This window comes from Mytilus galloprovincialis, chromosome 2, assembly GCF_965363235.1.
Source record: "Mytilus galloprovincialis chromosome 2, xbMytGall1.hap1.1, whole genome shotgun sequence".
Taxonomy (NCBI): Eukaryota; Metazoa; Mollusca; class Bivalvia; order Mytilida; family Mytilidae; genus Mytilus; species Mytilus galloprovincialis.
The window spans coordinates 37,220,099-37,228,349 of NC_134839.1; the positions used below are offsets into that span (position 1 = coordinate 37,220,099).

The 8,251-nt window shown below is 33.6% G+C and overlaps 1 long non-coding RNA gene across 1 annotated transcript; it reads left to right on the plus strand.

Moving 5' to 3' along the window:
* Positions 1–4,816: 4,816 nt before the first annotated feature.
* LOC143063519 (uncharacterized) lies at positions 4,817–7,883 on the plus strand. Its single transcript, XR_012975030.1, has 3 exons — positions 4,817–5,272; positions 6,680–6,898; positions 7,721–7,883. It is a non-coding gene; the product is annotated as an uncharacterized LOC143063519 (long non-coding RNA).
* The last annotated feature ends 368 nt before the right edge of the window (positions 7,884–8,251 follow it).

Genomic DNA, 8,251 nt, shown 5'->3' on the forward strand with positions numbered 1-8,251 from the left:
TGTTGTTCTAGTTTCTATGTTTCCTGTATGAAACATGTCAACATTAATCAAATAGACTTGGGCAAAATCCCTATTCTATTTTAAGTCTATAGTGATCCATTGAGCACGTTTTATTTTCAATAAATATGGTTTATGTTCCCTGAATGGAAGGTTAACCAAATAAACATCATCAGATGTGGGCAAAATCCCTATTCTGATAATCATTGTGATGTATTTATCAACTGTTAAAAACAGTATCACTGTTGGTCTACGCTCCCTGTATGGAACGTTTTCCAAATAAAACAATCAGAAATGGTCAGATTCCCTTTTCTGATTGAAATTTATTGAACCAATTGAGGTTCTAGTCACAATAGTGGTATACGCTCCCATACGGACGTTATCCACATTAAAATAATCAGATCTGGTCAAAATACCTATTCTGATTTAATAGTTATGTGTTTACACAGTCTCGTGTACCAGGTGTACACGTAACAGACTGCAAATTGTAAACAATCGAACCAATTGAGGTTCTAGTGACAATAGTGGTATACGCTCCCATACGGACGTTTTCCACATGAAAAACAATCAGATCTGGTCAAAATACCTATTCTGATTTTAACATAGTGATGTGTTTACACAGTCTCGTGTACAGACTGCAAATTGTAAACAATCGACTTTATCCAAACTTTACACTCGACCCGTTTCGTAGCATTGCTCTAATGCAGTGAAAAATCCGGTCAGCTGAGCGTGAAAAAAAGAAATAAACATCCGTTTAAATATATATCTTTTTAAAAACGTAGCACTCACGTAACATGTCCGATTTTGACAGCTAAATTCTGCCTTTCCTCGGACCCGATTTAATGTTTGAAAATGGCGGCTAAACAAAGGTCATCTTCTATGTCGTCGTATTTCCAGACTCGTAAGCTGTAAAAATGACGAAAACGTGCATATCAGAAACTTGGCAGAAGCGCTGTATTCTGATTCACATTAAATTAATCGTATACCGATATTCCGAAAACAAATAATGTCTTTTATAAAACATAAGGATTTTCAACAGTAAACTGTTAAAAATCCTTGCCGACGAGAAACATGCGTTCTCTTGAACGCAAAAATTAAAACTAAAGCTATTGTATGTTACACAGGTGAACTATGAGGTAGGTGAGTACATCTCATGGATGTAATTTTTAATCACCTAGTTAATTGCGATGAGAACATGTTGTGAAAGCAAACATATTCTATATAATATAAATGTAATTTCATGGTAAGTATATTTAACCAAATTCATATAAAATTAATGAACCTTTGAATGGTGAATAACTTCAATACTGTATTTATCCTGGGTTTCTATTGGCATTGGTGTTCCATATAGCATTGATTTAATAACAGTTGAACAATTAGTCATTAACTTTAATCATTGAACCAAGATGTGAAAAGATTAGTGTGGTTCAGTTTCTATTGATTGAGTGAAATGAGAAAAGACTTGTAGAAAAAAATGAACTTGTACTGTTAATGATATTTATTTTATATTATTACTTGTATCATTGAGTACTTATTGTGATGTTGTTGAATAAAATTGCTGAACTCAATTATGTATTAGTTCATTTATGAAAAAAATATTTGAAAGAGCGGCGAAAGATATCAGAGGGACATAGATCGGAAATAAACTAACAACGCCATGACTAAAACTGAAAGACAAACAGACAAATGATTTTATACAAGACACAACACAATAAACTAAAGACTAAGAAACATGAACCCAACCAAAAACTGGGGGTGATCGCAGGTGCTCTAGAAATGTAACCTAACGATTGTTTGTCATATCAGAAAAGTGTTTAGACCGGTGAAATATGAATTTGACAGTTCAGAAATATGTTACGCTCCTCATATTTGAATGCTATATGCATAGATTCAGTGACAGTGAGGAATTCAATACAGAGCTAAAACACTGTCTGCACCAAAATCTTTCCTGACTACTATCCAAAGAGCAATATTCCAACACTTTTCTTATGTGTTTGAATAAACTTTTGCAAAAACTTACTAGTCCAAATAAAATTTTACTAGTCTAGGGCATTGGACTAGTGGCTAATGACGCAGACTGATAGCACTGCAAGTTTTAAAAGGCCCTGCCTCCAGTTTAAGTGGAAATACTTGCAAACTGACGATCATGTAGAATGTTATGATGTTCCCCATAAAATGATGTCTGCCGGACATTAATTCATAGCAAATACTGTCCATGGACAATATAAACTTATTTTAAAGCGTCCAGGTGTCATACGGAAAATTGAATACAGAAGCAAATCTGATATGGGAAATTGAATCCCTTTATTTCCTTTAAATGAATGTCAAATGTACATTTCATGAGGGAAAGCATTATAACTGCATATATACAATGTAAACTATAGAGTAGATTAAAAATCTGCAGTCTATAGAAGGGGTTTCAATTTTCACTAGCCGAGTAGAAAAAATAGAAATATTTTTAACATGTTTTATTCCAACCAAGTACTTACTAATGCATTATTAATATATATAACATAGCTCGAATAGCTATTACAATTTAATAAGCAAAGGTTTTATTCCACACAAGTACTTATTAATGCATTATTATTATATGTTAATGCATTATTATTAAATGTTGCTCATCTTGGTCTATGTAGATATAAGAAGATGTGGTATGAGTGCCAATGAGACAACTCTCCATCCAAATCACAATTAGTAAACCTTTATAGGTCAAAGTACAGTCTTTGACACGAAGCCTTGGCTTATATTGAACAGCTAGCTTTAAAGAGCCCCAAAAAATGTCTAGTGTAAAACGGTTCAAACCGGAAAACCAACAGTCTGTAATCTATATAAGAAATGAGAAACACTTGTCAATTTGAATCACATCAACAAACGACAACTACTGAACACCAGACTCTTTAACTTACGACAGGTGCAAACAAATGCAGCAGGTTTTAACATTTAAATAGGTACCAACTTTTACCCTTATCTGAAACAATAGTGTAACAGCACAACATAGAAAGACACACTATAAAATATTAATTGAAAGGTGCATATTAAACAAAGGACTGGCATTGTAGACCAGAATAGAATTCATGCCAAAATTCTCTGTTTTGGTGACTTGTTTGTAGATCTTACTTTACTGAACATTCATGCTGTTTACAATCATCTCTATCTGTAATGAACTTGGCCAAGTAGTTTCAGAGGAAAAGATTTTTGTAAGTATACAAATTTACAAAAAATTGTGATAAATTGACTTTAAAGGGCAATAACTGAGAATATACAAATGTCATCATGTTGACTAATTTGTAGAGCTTACTTTGCTGAACAATTTTGCTGTTTACAATTTATCTCTATCTATTACAATACAGTGGCGGATCCAGAAATTTTTGTAAATAGGGCACCACTGACTGCCTAAGAATGGGCCCGATCCAGTCATGCTCCAGTGTTTCCCTATTAAATCAACCAAATTTTTCCCAGAAAAGGGGGACGGCAGTAAATCTGCCTCTGCAAAACTGCAACATTTCCTGAATATTACCAATTAGGAACAGAAACCCAGCAAGGGGTTATTTGATGCGTCTGAAAATTTCATGGCAGAAAAATCTTGACCTGATGAACAATTTATATCCTTCAAATTTTCTCTAAATGCTTTAGTTCAGAGAAATAAGCAAAAAAATACATTTTACCCCAATGTTCTATTTTTAGCCAAGGTAGCCATCTTTAAATTGGTTAATGGCTGGGGTCATCAGACACATTTATTTAACAAGTTACCTAGAGATGATTTAGGCCAATTTTTGTAAAAATTACTAAAATTATGAAAAATTGTGTAAATTGACTATAAAGGGCAATAACTCTTTATGGGGTCAATTGACAATTTGGGACCAATGGGTCATGTGGACTTATTTGTAGAGCTTACTCTAGAGAACTACTATTTGATTTGTATGAGGGATTGGGGTATAGGATGAAATTTGAAAAAAAATAGGCAGGACAGGAGGTTTGAGTAAAAAAAAGGGCAAGATGAGATACTTGCAAAAAAAATTCAGGAACAGCAACCCAACAACAGGTTGTCTGATGCATCTGAAATTTTCAGGGCAGATAGATCATCACCTGATGAACATTTTGACTCAGTCAGATTTGCTCTTAATGCTTTAGTTTTAAAAAAAAACAAGCCAAAACTCCATTTTACCTCATGTTCTACTTTTAGCCATGGCAGCCATCTTGGTTGATGGGTGGGGTCATCAGATACATTTTAGAACTAGATGCCCTAAAGATGATTTAGGCCAAGTTTGGTTTTATTTGGCCCAGTAGTTTCAAAGAGAAGGTTTTTGTAAAAGTTTACGGACAAAGTGGGATATCATGACGGACGGTAAGTGATGAGAAAAGCTCACTTGGTTCTTTTCTTTCTCATCATCATAGAAGATTATATTCTCTTGCATTAAATTAAATGCATATTTTTTTTTTAGTGATGTGTCTTTTAATTGGTATCCTGATTGGTAGGCATAATGACAAAGAATAACAAGTAAGTTTCATTTAAAGGCTGTATTGGCCACAACTTCATCAACACACATGTATATGGGACGACATCAAAAGTTCAATGTAGGATAAAAAGCTTTATTCACATAGTTTTTTCCACCCCCAAACTATTTGATTTAAGTTTTTTATCCTACAACAATCTTTTGATGTCATCCGTAAAGAATCAACAAAAAAATCAAGTATTACTATATTTTTGTCAATTAAATAATACTTCATAAAGATTTTCAAAATTAAATGCATACATTTTTAAAGGTACGAGGTTGCCGTGGTACGACTTCGCATTGGTACGAGTTAACAGCTTCTGTGCCGAGATGTCTTGCTTCGCCACAATAACAATGATTACAAATAGAAGAAATTATGACAGCTTTGTTTACTACTAGGCTTTCTGGACATTTGCGACGTATTTTAAATGTACGTCGTTTTTACCCGTCGGTTAAATTGTTCTCAAATGGGGAACCTAATGAGATTGAGTCTTTTTTAAATGATTACACGGATTTGGAGTTTCGACCACTCTATCTGAAGAGCTGTGTCTTTGGAGAATCATTCACCAACGCACGGATAGACCACGATGAATTTTACTTTACTGATCCATCAACTGGCAAAGAAATTGTACCTACAATTGACCTAAAAACATTGTTTCATCATGGGGTAGAGAAGTTGGAAACATTTGTCAGAGGAGAATTCAACATAAACCCCCAGAATAAAGAAAATCAAGACTTTTTCAGTTCATTGTATGCTCTGCTTTCCTTCACACGAAATATGAGTATGTTCCATGTTCTTTGATATATTAGGTCACCTGGCTGCTGCAATCACCTAATGTCCGTCGCCTGTTATCAATTTACTATTCACATTGACAAGTACATGATCATGTAGTCCAAGATTACTCTGATGTCCAATTAGGAGATAACTGTATTGTATTTTAAGCTCAGACGGTAACAATTGGGGATTTGATGGTCGCAAATTAAGTTTACTGCCGACGTGTTAGTGGAGACAGTAAACGGGTATTTGCGACCATCAAATCCCCAATTGATGCCGTTGAAGCTTAAAATACAATATTGTTATCTCCATTCTATTGAAACTGACAGAAAACAACGTTAAAACATTTATTTAAAATCTGTCATATGCCGTCTGCGCTTGCGCATACGTCCCATAGCATCATGCAATTGTGAATTGATGCTATGTACAAAAATGTAAATAAGTGACGTTATCCAATCAAAATGAACGTTACAAACGTTGTTGCATTAGAATGGCTGTTTCACCATTAGACGTCAGAGTAAACTCAGACCAATTGACATGTCATTGTAAATGTTATCTATGCTGAAACTACATTATCACCCCTCCCCCTTTTTGATTCCATAATAATAAAATGTAAGATCAGAAATCTTGATGAAGTAGAGAGATTGTGCTAGCCTTATACATGTACATGTAGTTGGAATAATTGAGTCTTGATTCTAATGAATACAATATGAGTCAAAGTATAACATTATCAAATTCTGTAGTAGTGCAGTTGTCAAATTTAACACTTGCACAGCTACAGATTTAAAGTATGCCTTAATCATTGTTAATCATGTTCATCAAAGAGTTGACCAAGTCCTGAGTGCAGAAAGGGAAATGATGCCACCATTTATTGGGCCTGTTGAAACTTAGCTTCCAGAAATGAGGGGTAATAAAAGAAAGATGTCTATGATTACAACAGGTTGTAAAAATTGAGTAAAAAACAAACTTTTTCATATGATATTCACTTACAACATGTACAATGAAGTATACATGTATGTTACATGTACCTGAACAATGAAGTATACATGTATATACATGTATGTTACATGTACCTGAAAGAGAAGTTTTTTTATACATACTACAAGGTACATGTTCTACATTTACAATTATAACCGAGTCAAAAGCGTAAGTAATTTATAACAAACCAATTTCCTGATGTACATATGTATTAAAATATTTTAAAATCTTAGTTTCTGAAATCCAATAAGATTTAATATTTAACTTTTTAATATGAAACCCTCTGACAACATTACTTCAGAAGGTTACTAGTTGTCTGAAAGGGCACTTTATTGCAATGACCAAAATTGTAAGGGCACTGTGTATTATATATTTGATCATTAATACAAATGTAGATCTTATATGCACAATGTAATTTTAATTTGTTTAATTTTAGGAAATCATGAAATGGCACTAAAAGATAAGTATGAAGGAACAACAGTCCTAGATGACAAAGAGAGTTATTTGGCAGCTCTGCTCACAAATCATCTCTTATCACCCTTGGTACATGGACCTGATTACATAATTGATAAGCAATATCAAGACAAGGTTACATATTGTCCTTGTTGGTCCAGATCTTGTCGTAAAAAAATCAACTATGGAAAGACAAGTATAGGTAAAGTTACATGTAGCTTAATTATATGCATTATTTTGGGCCCTTTATCATGTTTATAGCATGCTGTGCAATGAGAGTCAATGCTCAGTGTTGAAGACTGCACTTCGCAGTGGTTTGATCCAGAACTTTTTATTAGGGGCCGGGGGAGAGGGGCACTGACTGATATAAAAGGGGGCTCGTTACTGTCATGCTTCAGTGATTCCCTATCTAATTATAATCAACCAAACTTTTCATACATTGTGACTTGGATGGAGAGTTGTCTTATCAGCACTCATACCACATCTTCTTAATTAAATTACAGTAATTAACTGAATTGTCAGCTTTGAAAATTTTATGAACAACATAGTATTCATGGTATTAATTTGGTGTTTCAATTTTCAGAATAGAAAGACTGTTACAAATGTATCTACTCCAATCTGTTTGTCTGTCCATCTTCACTACTAAGGATGGCAAGTTTGTGTAATCTGTTATTGAACAGTTTCAGTTCTCATCATTGAAAATTTGCTCACTGATTGCAATATATATTGAAGATGTGCATCTCTTCTTATAAACAAATAATAATGAGATTTGGTGCAGACATTGTTAAGAAAGCTTATTTATGTCAGGTAGCAATACTAGCTCACCTAAACCTCTAGTATTGACTTTTGTTTGTTTCTTGTCTAAACTGGAATGATTTCATATTTGTCTTAGCTTATAGCTTTTGTAATAAGTGATCAGAATGTGCTTTATATAAATCTATACCAGTTTGTTGATTTGAATGGATTTGTGACCTATAATCATTGTTCTAATTTTTTAATTTTGTATAATTTGGCATTTTTTCAGGTAACTCTAAAATGTGGTATGGATATCCAGATGTTGTTTTATTTCCCAACACTGTTATGGTGGAGCAGGATTTTGAACAGGAAGAAGAAGCAAAAGAGGAGGTGTATAATTTAGAAAATGAGAAAAGAGCATTGGAAATATGTGAACTTGAAACAAATCAAAACCTTAACATTTTGCTTAAAAAGGAAAGAATTGCAAGTGAAATTATATCTCAAACCATTACAGCTTCACTCTACACATCTGCATTAATAATTCGAAAACCAGAATTAGAAATTCCAGACATTTCGTTGATACCGTCTCTACTATTGACTCCTTCAACTTACTATATTTATATGTATGACAGCAAACATGATATTTTGTTAACTAGTGGTCCTAATCCTACATATTTGTGGGACAACTCGGGTTTAGGGTATCATTTCAATAAATCAGCCATCATGCATATATGGATGGCTCTGAATCATTTCCAATTGTTACCAAGTATTGATCCTGCACACATTGAATTGATTCAACAAAGTTCAAATTTTCAAAATC